General features: G+C 39.9%; 1 protein-coding gene across 6 annotated transcripts in view; it reads left to right on the top strand.

Annotated features, from left to right (window-relative positions):
- The window catches only part of GRIK1 (glutamate ionotropic receptor kainate type subunit 1), a 154,609-nt gene that overhangs the window by 70,925 nt on the left and 68,976 nt on the right, over positions 1-14,708 (top strand). The window lies entirely within an intron of this gene.

Raw genomic sequence — 14,708 nt, forward strand, 5'->3', positions numbered from 1 at the left:
GAGGTACCATGGTAACTGATTTTGGGTTTTTTTGCTTTTGTCTCTCAAATACAATTGGATGATGTGTTGCTGGGGTTTGATAATTACATCAAACTTGTCTTTGTGAGCTCAAAAATATAGGAGAACAAATGGTCCTTGGTTGTAAAGTTCATATTCTTTTTTTCTATTAATACAGATTTCTGGCGCAGATATTACACATTTGATGGGAAGTAAGGCATGCACATGCTGAATCTAGGTTCATTAGGTTGCACACTGCTTAGTCCACAAACCAGCTATACAGGGTTTAGATGTAATTCAGTTTAATACTATTGGGGACCAATTAGAACTCTACCAGCTGAAACAACAGGGCTTTGCTTTTAACAGGTACATTGGTTTATATACCTAATTAAAGATAGGGCAGGAGATGGTCCCTGTGCTGGGATGGTTGAAAGGCACAAGAAGACTCTAGCAAATTATACCTTTGCCATAACGGCTTTAATATTTTCAATGCAAAGACTGCATAGATGGTTTCTTTTTGGAGCAATGACCTGACACTTGCAGTTCTTTGGTGTCATATGGGTTATGAATGTCTTTCCTCCAAGTTGTGTTTTCATTTTTCCTTCTGGGGTGGGGAAGGAATCATACCCCCCGGTAGAGTCTTTGTTGCTAAAATGTTATTTGTTCTCCAACTTGGAATGACAAGTCACTTGTTGAATATTGCCCCTTATATCACTGATGAGGACTGACGCAGTTCACCTGTCTTCATGTCTGTCAAATAACAGTGTGGTTGTTCACAGTTCTTTTAAAACTGAGTGCTTCTCTACTTTAATCATACCCAAGTGGTCAGTAGTCCTTTAAAATAAATTAAAAGGTGCCTAGTTACTTCTTCCCCATAGCACTGTTCTGCCATTTCAGTCTATATACCCATTTATATAGCATTTTAAGAGATCAAAATGGCTTCCCACCATCCCTTTCTCTGGCAGTACAGCCATTCCCACTGCATTACATTTGGAGATTAGGGCGACAATAGCAGCACATTCCTTAAAATGGGCCAGGTGAGAAAGAAATTTTTCACACATGCCAGAATGGCTGGTGGTTTGGAAGTTTGATTATCTTCCCCTGTAGCTACAGCATATCAAACTGCTTGAGTCATCCAGATTTCTCTTGCTAAAATCTTGGATGGGGCAACCGCTCATCTCCAGTCTTGCTGTTAATTAGCATAAAGGAGGAAAAAATCAATTTCCCTACCAGCTGGGGTGAGTAGATCCCAGCAGGGGTCATGTCCTTTATGAAAATGCATAACACTAAGTGAAGCTAACGTTATGGCTTGCTTGCTTGACTTAACTTGTTAATTAGTTTCTGGGAAGTGCAGGTTCCTCCTTCCCTGTACTTCTTTGGGCTTAATTGTAGTTATTAGCTTAGAGTAAGTTTTGCTTATTTATCTTTAGGAAGAAATGAAGGTTACAAAGAGGATTTGACTTAAAAAAAACAACAACCATTAAGTTAAGTTACCTGTAAAATATGCTATCCAGTTGGAAGCAGGATTTAACAAAGTAATAGCCGAGAAAGGAGGTTTAGCATAAATTTCGCAAATGAATCAATTTGTTTCTCTATCACACTAAAATATCTCACAGTAGTCACTGGGTCCTAACACTCATGCTTCTGGTGGCATTCACATTATTTTCATTTCCTGATTATTTTAATTGTAACCTTCTTTCTTTCCCCAGATTTGCTGACCATTAGCTCTACATCTTGACCATTAAAAGATATTTAATCTAACATACAACAACACGAGTTGCCCACCGAAGGCTATTTAAAGTTCTGACAAAATATAAAGTAAAAGTAAAATGCAGATGGTGGTGAGCAAAGAGAAGAATGAAATACATTGCAGCCACTTTAAAATGCCACTTTATTGTGGGGGTTCTCTGTTCTCATCAGCTGCACAGCTCTTAGAAGTACAGATGGGCTAATCAGTCCGTTTCTGGTTCACGTCGCTTTCATGTGTGTTCACTCGGAAGTCTGTTCCATCCCATTTCCACATTAATCTTTTTTTATTTATTAAAAAAAATCTGCATGAAAAATTGTAATTAAAAACACATTTCCATTTGTTAGTTAGTTTGTTTTAAATATTTAAATACTTCTTTTCCCAGAACACGTGATGGTGAAAAGCAATATGATCATAAAAATACAGTCCGATAGTATAACATTGCATATAGTAAATATAATTCAACCAAGATAAAACCATTCCCAAAGTCGCATCAATAAAATAACAAAACAGCATATCCAACCCAGCCACCTCTTGCACGAGGTGAGAGAAACAGGTGGGGTTTTTTATATCTGCACATCTTAAAGGTTAGGGATCGCTGCTGAGAAGGCCCTGTCCTTAGTATCCACTAGTTTAACTGATCTTAAAAGTGGGCCAGTCTTAAAACATGGACAGGCAAGTAACCTGGCTGCAAACCATTTAGGGCTTTAAAGGTCTAAACCAGCATTTAAAATGAGTCTGGAAATCCACTAGCAACAAGTGTAACACTTTAGTTAGGGTATACCAGCTGGTGTACCAATCTAAGGCTGCAAACCCCTACCCCCACTTAGCTTCAGAATAAACCCTGTTGAATGTATGTTCTGAGTAGACATGGGAAGATTGAAGCCCAAACTGGTAAAAGGCACGACTTCTGGCGTTCTATTAAAATGCACACAAAACAAATAAGACTTTGTTATATATATTTTTAAAAAGCAGAGAACTGCATTAGATCATTCAGGAAGTAATTGAAATGCCTGAATAGGGCTATGGTCTTATTTAAAATAATAACACCTATCTTATTTCACACAGGAAGTATTTTTCAGTAGCTGGCAAGGAAGTGTAGGCTTTTGGAAAAAACATTTCCCCCATAAAAAAGATTAAAAAACAACTGTCATGAAGCAATGCTGCCATTTTAACTAGCAAAGCTTGCTCTCTTGAGTTAGGAGTGGGTGCAGACAATGCAGTATCTTGGAATTTTAGTATTCACTAATGATGGCATGAATAGAGCATTTCTCAATTCAAACAGCCCTTGGTGGACTGAGAAGCAGTAATGTTCCAGATTGATAATTGCCAAGAAAGTTTCAAAACCCAGACCCCTTACTTTTAATGTCTATACGGCAGCCAAGAGACATCATTTAGAACACAGTCTTGTAAAGAAATTAAAAATCAGTGCAGTTCCACATGTATGTGCCGATGGAAAGTTTCCTATCGGAGTGCATCATGGGTAAAAATAGAAGAATGCTACTACCGCCCATACAACTGCAGTTTTCCCAAAGAGGGTGATAAAGTGTAGAACAAGCCTCTTCAGTGTAAAATGCTTAGATAGTTCTTGTTTCATGCACCCATTAGTGATTTAGACTTGAACAGCCACATGACAGAAGACTGAAGAGAGTTGTAAAAGCACTGATCTGGCAGGAAGGGTCTTCTGATTCAAGCCAAAAGCCTCAGGAGAGCCTTAAGAGGTCTTTGGATCCTAGCCAAGAGAACATCGCACAACGTCAGGCAAAGGTAGCTGCTTCCCTCTGTCAAATGCTGAAGTTTTGTTATACAAAAATGGAAAGTGTTTGGTGCTAACATTATCTGCAACCTGACCTTGTTGCTGGCCTGAAAATCACAAGAAACTGTTTCAGCTTAAAAGCTCAGTATGGAAATATTTTTGTCTATAGCAGCATCACACATACTGTCATTTCTTCTTCGTCTTCCCATGAATGGCTGTGTTTGCTTGTCACATAGCGACAGACTCCGTCAAGTGTAAATGGTCCCTTATGCAAAAGCATCAGAGAACAGTTCTGCTTGGATGGCAACAACCGCCTGAACATATTCCAACACAATTCACCATAGTGTCCTTTTATCAGATGCTCTCAATGCTCTTTATAGCTTTTAATCTTTGCTTGGTCCTAACCAAGCGATATTTAATCTATGCCTTACATCTTCTGCATATCTGTATCATACAATGACAACCATGGTAATTGTGTACCGACTGAGCATGGTCAAAGATACTGATTTGTTCATGAAATGAACATATTTGCTTTCCATAGACAGAACAAAAGGTTATGTTTGAAACATTTTCAAACTGCTTCCTGCAGCTATGGCATTTACCATAAAAAATTAGGCAGGAATGATTTACAATCCCAACCCCTAGTGGTGGGTGGGGCAGCACTGCCTCGCTGCTAGCCTCCCAGCTGACCTTGGGATTCCCTTCCAACTCTACAATTCTATGATCATGCCACTGTCAACAAGCCAGGAGAAAGGATGCTGGCAACCTTTGATATAAAACTCAGTGTATCTTCCAAGGAGACCAATCCTCTGGCCCCTCAGCTACGAGTTTAGACCTGGCATGGTGCAAATACTGTAAGGGGAAAAGCTTTGGATAGAACAGATAATCTGCTGCCCCCTGCTCCCCAGGCCCTCACTGGAATGGCTCTGCATATCTCACCCACTTAGCAATTAGATGCCTCTTAACTATCCTCAGAGGAGAAGGAAAACATGTACTCATTTTGTATTGGTGCTAAATAATGATGTGCTACTAGGTGGCTGTCCTGAAGAAGCAAATAACTAATACCTACCTCTCCCAACCTCCTCTCTTGTTGCTTGATATACATTATGGATGACCAGTTAGTAAATAGGTTATTTATCTGATGTTATAACATTTCATTAGATCTCAGAATAAACTAATCTTCTCAGTTAGTGGTATTCCCACTTTCATCTCTCTCTCTCTCTCTCTCTCTCTCTCTCTCTCTCACACACACACACACACACACACACACACTCACACACACACACACACACACACACAGAGGCGGGGGTATCTAGAAGGTGGCGTGTACATTTTCAGTGGTATTCACACACTTTTGGAATCCTGCCCTCTTCAAAGGAGCACTGTCTGGGCTCCTCTCGTGTGGTCTTTCTCTAAATACTTTTATTATGCTAAGTCTTTTGACTGCTCTTATTGCCACCATCCTATATACTGTTTCCAAAGGAAACATGAACCTTGGGTAGGTGCCTGGAATCTTGCACTGCTGTGGAGATTGATGTGGCATGTAATGTTTTTAATCTGATGTTGCTTTTATTACGTTTGTTCAATACAATAAAAATATTAAATATTTAAAAGTTTTCATTGTAAGCCACCTTGTGAAAGTATGTCATGAAAGTCAGGGTAGAAAAATATTACATTTAAACAAATGAATGTGTATATTAATTGTAAGATATTAAGCAGTGCAGTCATCATGGTTCTTAATGTTCAATCCTAGATCCAACTGTATTGCATTTTTTTCTCCCTCTCCCCCCTGCATGAAGTAGAAAAGAGCACACATATTTCCCTCCTAATCGCAAAGCTGTTCCAAAGATCTAGGTAGATCACTCCCTGGAGTTGAGAAGAAAGGGAGCTTATTATTTCATTGATCAATGAAATGCCATTGCAGTTAACAGAATTAGTTCAGAAGAAAAAGGTAGCAGGAAGGGAACAAATCAGATATAACTCAAAAGACACTGTATTCTTATTTCTCTTTCTTTCTCTTTTATTTTTATTCCAAAAATCAAATTGTTCTTTTAAAGCTGTGCTATATGAAAAGGCTGTGATCTCAGCTAATCCATGCTTTTCCAGGATAAGCCCAGATTTCTGCAGCTACAGTAAAAACCTTATGCTTGTAAGCGCCTTATAGATAACTAATGGGCACTCGAGCAGTGTAACTTTTGATGAGGAAGACATAATGTTTATTCTTTGTACAGATAGCCCATATAACAAGAAAGAGGACTGGGTGGGGGGCAAGATCAAACCATTACATGTCTTAGTTCAAAAATATGCACTGAATGCATGAAAGGTAAAGATTTTTTCTTAAGAATCTCTTTACTTCCCATCCCAAGGTGGTGAGCTATATTATTATGATTACCAGTATATTTTATTTATTATTTTGTGGAACACTTTCTGCATTATAGCTTGCTACATGTGCTTAACAAAGATGTGAGGCAAAAGTGATAATCTGACATATTGATGTCTATAATTTCATTTGATTAAAAATAACATTTTTGTTATTTCACACTGCTCAGGGTTTGCATCCATCTGTGTGCTCCTTCTCTTGACTGTGGATAATTATCAAAAACATAAAGGTAAAGGTGAAGGGACCCCTGACCGTTAGGTCCAGTTGCGGACGACTCTGGGGTTGCGGTGTTCATCTCGCTTTATTGGCCGAGGGAACCGGCGTACAGCTTCCGGGTCATGTGGCCAGCATGACTAAGCCGCTTTCTGGCAGATAGACCAACACTATTGAAGGAAGTTACTGTCAAGGTTGCTCTATTTGGATTCAGTGTCTAATCATCTGAGGCATGATATGGGCATATTTATAATGTCAAAGCAAATTTGCAGGATCCTTGATGAGGGTATTGCGGGAAATCAAAATTTTGATGTGACATAGTTGTGAAGGGAATTTCACACATTACTAGGCTTTGGGTGCCCTTAAGTGTCAAAACAGTCCTTTCTTCTCTTGCTCCTCTGTTTCTCACTCACATAATTCCTCTGATAAGGATGGTCAAAAAAATATATTTTGTTTTCTGAAGGAAGCCCAGAAAAGGGCTCCATAGAGGATTTATTTTGTCCAGAAAAGGTAACAGTTCCATCATTTCAAAGCTTCCTTCCTCAGGTTGTGTCTGTGTGTATAATTTTCCCCATTTGCCTCCTGGACGTCAAGGCAGTAGTGGTGACAAACTCAGGGTTGTCATAGGAGAGGCTTTTTTTGCCAGGAGGGAGAAGTCAGAGGAAAAGGAGAGGCTGGCAAGAGAATATAAGACTCTCAGTTGCTCTTGGACTCTTGCTGGGATAACTGATTCTACTGCGCTTCTTGGCTCAGCTTCCTTCAATGTTCTCTTGCTCAGCTCCTGCCTCATCACTAGATGCTGGTCAGACAGTACAATGAATAAATGCATGTCAGTTAGCCACTACATTTCATACCCCTGCTTCACTAGTTATTCTGATACTTCGCCAGCACATAACTGGTGTTCATAGGCACACAAAAATGTTTTTGCTTCCCAGGCAATCTTTTAACATGTTACAGACACGTGCCCACTGTCCAAAACTACCGTATTTTTCGCTCTATAACACGCTCCCAACCATAACACGCTGTTTTTAGAGGAGGAAAACAAGAAAAAAATATTCTAAATGAAACAGTGGATGTATGATTTTTGTGGTTCATGCTGTGGCCACAGACATGTGATCTGATGGTGAATTTGGGGTGACCCAGTGCAAAAATCCTGAGGATCCATGTGGATCCGTGCTTTGTAACCACGTTTTAAGTCGGGAGGGAAGGAAAAGCACTCAAGGGACAAGGAGCAGCATGGGGTGTGTGGAGAAGGAGCTTTTCGGGGAGCTGAGTGGGGAGGAGGGAGGGAAAGAGCACTGTTGCTTTAAAGGTATACTTAAGGTATTTGCCCTGTGCCTGGTTTTTTTCCCATTTAACAGTTTGCAGCCTTTTCCTTCCGCTCCTTGTTTTGAGGCAGAATAGATTTGAGCAAGTGAGGAGGACTTGGATTGCAGGGGATTCGCCATTAGCTGTGTAAAAGCGCTCCTCCTTGCAGCCTGAGTGATAAGCAGCCACCAGCAGCAATAGAATGGAGCACAAAAAAGAGATAGGGGCACTAGGACCCAGACAATGCTCAAATCTATCCTGCCTGAAAACAAGCTGCTCAGTCCCAGCGGATCAGCTGAGACGCGGGCGATTTGCGAAGTTTTCCCCTCTCCCTCATCCCCAGCCTTTTTTTTTTTTACTTCCTGCTTTTCACTGCGTGGCTCAGAGCTAGAGGTTGGTTTTATTTTGCTGCTGGTTGCTTAAATTTTATCTTTCCTGCTGTTCCTCTGCAGCTTCATTGCTCTGTTTAGAGAGCGCGCAGACCTTTGCTAGCGTCTGTCCCTCCTCCGTGTCTGCTTTGCTGCCATGGCTCTCCTTCCTTACCTCCTCCCCGGCTCCAGGTCGCTTTAAAGCAAGCAAAGCGAGAGCCTCATAGAGCGTGTAAACGGCTCCCCCTTTGCTTGACTGACGGCAGCCATGGCTCCGATCCATGCATTCGCTCCGTAACACGCACAAGCATTTTCCCTTACTTTCTAGGAGCAAAAAAGTGCGTGTTTTGGAGCGAAAATTACGGTAAGTAAATCAGGTCAGTTGTTCTTTTAAAAAGGGATTCATTACTGAGAAACTCGGGAGCATGAATTATGTCAATAGAGCCATAGGGAAATCCTTTCAGGCTTGAACGCCTAATTGAAAAAGACTCTGTTGGGAACCAGGAACCTCCATATAATAAACACAAAATTTGTTTTATCTATCCTGTCTATCTACATGCATATTTATACATTTTATTTCATATTTGTTATTAAGAAAGTTGCACTCAGAGCAGCTCACAAAAGATAACTTTAGATTTATGGCAAATCAAACTAATTGATTGACTAACCATATAAACCCCCTCAGTTGTTGTCAAGGGACACAGGATGACTGCCCTCCTCCCCACAGACAACCGTATAGTTAGCTAGCCTGTGAAGCATCCCTCCAGGAATACAGTCATCCACCCAGAGCATCTCCATCTGAGGTAGCAACGTGGGTATCCACACTAAAAGTGTGAGATGAGTTTTAATGGGTAGGAGGGGATATATTCATTGGGTAGGAAAGGATATATTAATTGCAGTTTATCCCTCCAGGTACCCACATATGTGGGTTGAACAGTTTGAAACAACATTAAAAGCATAGGAATTAGGCTGTAAAAACTTGTTTTGAGCAATCTCAACTATGAAGTAAACTGGCTGCCCCCTTCTTACCCTGCTTAAAAAAGAATCGGACAAAAATTTGTAAAGTAAGTTTAGAAGTAAGATTTACGTCTTGGTTCACAGCAGTGGCAGCAGTAAAAACTACAGTGGTACCTTGGGTTAAGAACTTAATTCATTCTGGAGGTCTGTTCTTAATCTGAAACTGTTCTTAACCTGAAGCACCACTTTAGCTAATGGGGCTTCCCGCTGCTGCTGCTGCTGCTGCTGCTGCTGTGCCGCTGCCACACGATTTCTGTTCTCATCCTGAAGCAAAGTTCTTAACCCGAGGTACTATTTCTGGGTTAGCGGAGTCTGTAACCTGAAGCGTATGTAACCCAAGGCACCACTGTATGTAGGCATAATATTGTGCCTAAAACTGGAGCAAGTGAAGGCATGTCTGCATCCAATGCTGGTCAAAGGAAGAGAAAGAGGGAGTGGAAGTGGGGAGGGAACAGGAAGTTACATCTGTGATATAGGAAGCATGATTCCTTGATGCCTTCTCTACTGCCACTGATTTGAACACCCAGATCCATATTTTTAATTGATGTAGCCTAATTTGTTAGAAAGGTTTGCATCTAGAACATCCTGTCTTAGCTCACCTTCAAGATTTTCTCAGCTCTGTGATTCTGCTTCCCCAGGAGTTACGGCAGGAACACATAAGGTTGAAATATTAATTTGATCATGGGGTTAATGTTAATATGCTGTGACAATGTCTCCGGCTGTAATGTCCAAAGGTATTTCTGTACCTATGCAATTAATCTGACTGAAGTGCAAATGGTTGCCGGAAATATCTAATAACCTTCCAGCCTCATTCTCATCTAAGAGTGTGAGAATATGGTGATTTTAATATCTATGTGTGAGTTCTTTACATGGCCTTAATTAATTCATAACTGCACAAACAGAACTTTACTATACATAATTGTATAATAATTCCAGAGAAAAAGTCAGTAATATTAGCTCAGAGAAGAGTCTACCCATACTTTGTCCATAAGGCATTTAAAAGTGAATTCCCTTCTGGTCTTCATTCTAGCCACTGCATTTTATTTACTTTGTTTATAGCTACTTTTTGTTCATACTTATTTCTTGTTTCTAAAAGTGCACTGTATTTAAAGATACACTGTTAAATAAGGGGTATTTCACAATTATTCTTTAGTTATTTATGAAAATAATGAAATAACTCTCTTGTCCTGGTTTGAATCTATGTTGAAATGAAAACAGTGGTGTGGTACATAGTTTCCAATGGAAGCAAAAAGATGCCATTAAACCTGGGGTGGGAAATCTGTGTGCCTCCAGATTTTCCTGGACTACAAGTCCCATAAGCCCCAGCCAGCATAACCAATGGTCAGGAATGATGGGAGCTGTAGTCTAGCAACACCCAGAAAGCCATAGGTTCCCAGTCCCTGCTTTAAACCATCAGCCCCAGCTAGCTTGTACAATGGTCAGGAATGGTGAAGATGGCAGTCTAGCAATATCTAAAGGGTCGCACATTACCCACCTCTAATACAGCCCACTATTGTCTACACTGACTTGCAACAGCCTTCAAAAGTACCAGGCAAAAGTTTTTTGCAGCCTTGCTAACTTTTAACTGGAGTTCATTTATGTTAGGTATAGAACTGAGAGCACTTACATGCAAAGTATAACACATTTGGTAAAATATCAGATCAGTTATTGTCTTTGTCTCAAAAACTGTTGCTACTTGGTATATGCATTTATGTTCTCTAGTGTGACTTATTTACTAGACACTTACTGTAGACAGATCAAGGTCAGAGCATACACAAGATGTATGACATGACTGCATTTTGAAATAATGATTTTAGTAACTACATCTTAGTCCAGTCACCTGAAACATCCATCTGATGTTAGTTCATTCTTTAATACTTTTCTACATGTGCAATCAGATGTCAACAGTAGTAAGGAAGGATTCAGAGAAAGAGGACAATGGAGCTTATCTTATGCCAAAAATTCAAATGTATTATTATTCCTTATTCTGTATATATGCTCATTCATCCTCCCATTTGTCCCATGAATCCTAGGCATGGCTCCAAGAGGTTTGTCTTTTATCTTGCCTCTTTCTCCGAGAAAACCTGCTGTTTATTGCTGAAACAAAGCAAATGTCAACTGGGTTTTCGGCAGATTGACGTTTGTTCTGATTCAGCAATAAACAGCAAGTTTTGTCAGAGAAAATGGTGGGACTAAAGAAAAATGTTTTGGACCCATGCCTAGAAATCATGGGACAAACGGAAGAAATCATGGGACAAATGGAAGTGTAGATTAGCCCTCTTGTCATACTTCCCTCTAAACTAAATGCCTCAACCATTTGAGCCTTCCTTGTAAGGGAAAATGCCCAAAACCTTCATCATTCTGGCTGCTCTTTTCTGTACTTTTGAGCTCTACACTATCCTTTTTGAGCTGGGTAACCAGAACTGCATACAGCATACAGCACTCAAAATGGATTCATAATCATGCCCATGTAGAATCAGGGCAGAATTAGAGGAAGATTTGGGAATATATCCATAGCACACGTCACTCCAAAGTGCTCATTTGCCATAGTATGTGTGGGAATGAGTTTAGCTCAGTATTAGAATGCATTCTTTGCATGCAGAAGATCCCAGAGTCAACCCTTGGCATCTCCAGGTAAAAAGATCAGGTAACAGTTATGCAAAAGTTTCTCGGCCTGACATCCTGCGCAAGATGGACAACTAGTCTGCACTGGTATGAAGCAGCTTTCTACACTTCTATTGTGCCATTTAAAACAGAGGCAAGGAATCTGTGGCCCTTCAGATGTTGTTGGACTCCATCAATACCAGCCATCGTGGCCATTGGTTGGTGGTACTTTTAGTCCAGCAGCATGTAAAGGTTCCCTTCCCCTGCTTAAAGGATTAAATATCACATTCTTCCCATGAATTTATGAGAGTTTTGGGAAGAGTAAAGGATATGCTAGTGTCTTTAATCCCACAGGAATGCTCTAGCCAATCCATTTTGAAATAATCATTTGATTGCTTCAGGACGGAGTTCTTGGCACGTTTACAACAAAGTATGCATCATTCAGTTCAGTGAGACTCTTAAGTAAACATACGTAGGATGTGGCTGTTAATCTGAATGTTCCAGGCCTTTATTAGGCTGCAAAGCCTGTAATAGAATGGACCTGTAATTTTACATCAAACAAATGAATTGGGAAATTATAGGCTTTACCTTTAAAGACCTTCCACTCAGATCTTCGTATGTATACGTACTATAAACTGCACATTTGTCCAAAGATCAACACTGACTTCCATGCGCAGACTTTCCTAGCATTTTTAATGATTTATTTCATTATCTTTTTTATATTGAGTTTCTTCCTTGTAGCTCTTTCCAGGCAGTTAATTTCTAAGATACACTAATTATGTTTACCTATATACAGCATCTGACATTTTATGGGTTCTCCATCAAGGCTGCAACTTTAATCTTCCATTTCACCGTCAGTCTAGAGATTATGATTCACAAGCTTGTGAGGCATTGAATAAATATTGAAACAGATGAATAATTTGTTACTTGCATATATGTCATGATTCCTTCTACAGGAAAGCTCATAAAGTGTATTCAGTGTTTTATTTTCAAAGACGAACCACTGGAGAACTAATAATCTCATAAATAGTTTGCACATTTAGATCATGCGGTGGGGGGTGGGTGGAAAATCAATGCCAAAGCAAAAGCAGCAGAATCAGGGAAGTGATTTAACTTTATGGTGTTAAAGGGACTAAATATTGGCATGAACAAAGATGGCACAAGCTAAGCGTAAGTAATGACTGATCTTACAGCTGAGGAACTTTCCAATCGTTAGTCTGGAGGCTTCCTTTAGTTTCATTGAATAACGAGGCTGTGTACATCCAGCAAATTAAAGTGGATCTGATGTACCCTGTATGTACACGTTCTTTTTGTGTCCAGACAATGTTGAGCCATGGATAATGTGGTAATGGGGGGGGATACAATGTACACCCCATGTTACCCACCTGTGGAACTACTGAAGGGCATCATGTGGATGTGTTTTTTAAAAAACACATGTAGGCCCGTTCTCATGTAGCCACCCTCCAGACCTTTTGTGGAGGAGACACATGAAGAACGGCCTGCATGATGATTGCAGGATTTGGGTAGATTCATATGGAGAGAGGCGATCCTCAAGTTTCTGGGTTTGGAGGAGTATCAGATGATTGGAAAGTCACCGGGTCTTCATATCTTTTCCCAGCACACACCCCTTTTGGTCCTACCAGGTCAGAGTTCAATACTAGTAGGGTAACAGCCACAGAGGTGGTTGTACAAGTCAGAGATGGGAGGGAAAATGACACTTGATCTCCCTTTCCAAAGTTGGAGCTCTCTCTCCCTGACCTCAGATTGGGAGATCCAATGCACCCTTTGACTGTTGGTGTTTCCTCCTAAAGAATTTAGGATTGCAGGACTAATAAACTATACTGAATTAGAAACCTGGAGTTGATTAAGGAGCCTTATTTGATTGCAATCTCAACCATGCTAGGCTGCTGTGTCTCAAGGCTAACTGATTACTAGAAAGGAAAAGATGCAGGCCTGGCTCTTTCCTTTCTGTGTGTCCAGGGTATCTAACAGGATATCTACTGTCTTGTTCATAAATTACATGGATTGTCTCTTAGGCAGTCCTATATCACAAGCAAGGCGGTGACCCTTTTTGTAACACCATTCTTTATTATCAAGCTTGTGCAGGAAAATAACTGGCTGAAGTGCAATAATTTTGCATTTATAGGAAAAACAGGATTCTGCAAACCCAAAAGGTGGATGCCAACTCAGTGAGTGAGGGGACGGTGACAAATAGTAGCAATGAAAGTTATTTGGTTCATGTTCAAACTGACAAAGGAACTGTCAGATGTTTCTTGATGGCTGGAGGGAACTTATAGATATAAATCTTCCAGAGATTACAGGAGTCCTGATAAGAGAAAAATATGACGGACAGAGCTGACTGACATTAATTTCAGCATGTAGCTCAGTAGTTGGTACTATAATCCAAACGAAGTACTATTGGGGAATGCTAAGTAGAGTGAACCAAGGGACCAGTAGACTGGTTGATAATGCCATTATTCATTATCTAAAAGAATTATGGGATAAAGAATTGTGAGGCAGCTGTAATATAAAGGGATACATAATAAAATTGTTTAAGATGTGATCATCTATAAAATTACATGTTATTTAAATGGTAAACCTAATGTTACTTGCTTAAAAAGTGTATGACATTTCAATCTTATTTTCTTCTAAGAACTATTAACATTGTGACTGCTGAGTTAAAATGTAAAGCAGGTTGTAATTCTACTGTGTATTTCCATTTCCTGATTGTCAGATAATGACTATGCTACTCTATACCGGCGACATATAAAAAGCAAAAGAGCCCTTGCAGCACATTAGCAGATTATATTTTGTTGACTGGGAAATATTAAGCAATATGTGAATTGTGAATTTCACATGGGGAAATAAGTGACTGCAAAATTCAAAGTATTCTCTAGTGGATAGCAGTAAATGAGTAAATTATACATGCAAATCAAGAGCTAGATGTGGCTGCTTAAAGAACTTGCCTCAAAATATGCTGTTTATTATGCATTTCTCAAGCCCCACATTTCCACAGAATTTGGCCATGAGATTGATATAATCTAAGGGGCATTATCTACAGTACATGTTCACATACAGCTGGGGCATGAGAGATATTTATTGAAGTAATGACAGGTGCCACTTAAACTGGACCTCAAATTTTAAAAATATGTGTTATGTTATTGTATACTATACACTTACAATCTTTATGTAGTGATTTACTCCTTCATGCTGTTATCTCAATAAAGGCTGAAAGATAGAGGCCTGGTTCAGACATCACGCTTACCATAGGCGGAAGGCCACTCACTATCTTTGTTGCCCTTCTCTGGACACATGTAA

Source organism: Podarcis bocagei (assembly GCF_964188305.1).
Source record: "Podarcis bocagei genome assembly, chromosome: 6".
In the NCBI taxonomy this organism is placed as follows: Eukaryota; Metazoa; Chordata; class Lepidosauria; order Squamata; family Lacertidae; genus Podarcis; species Podarcis bocagei.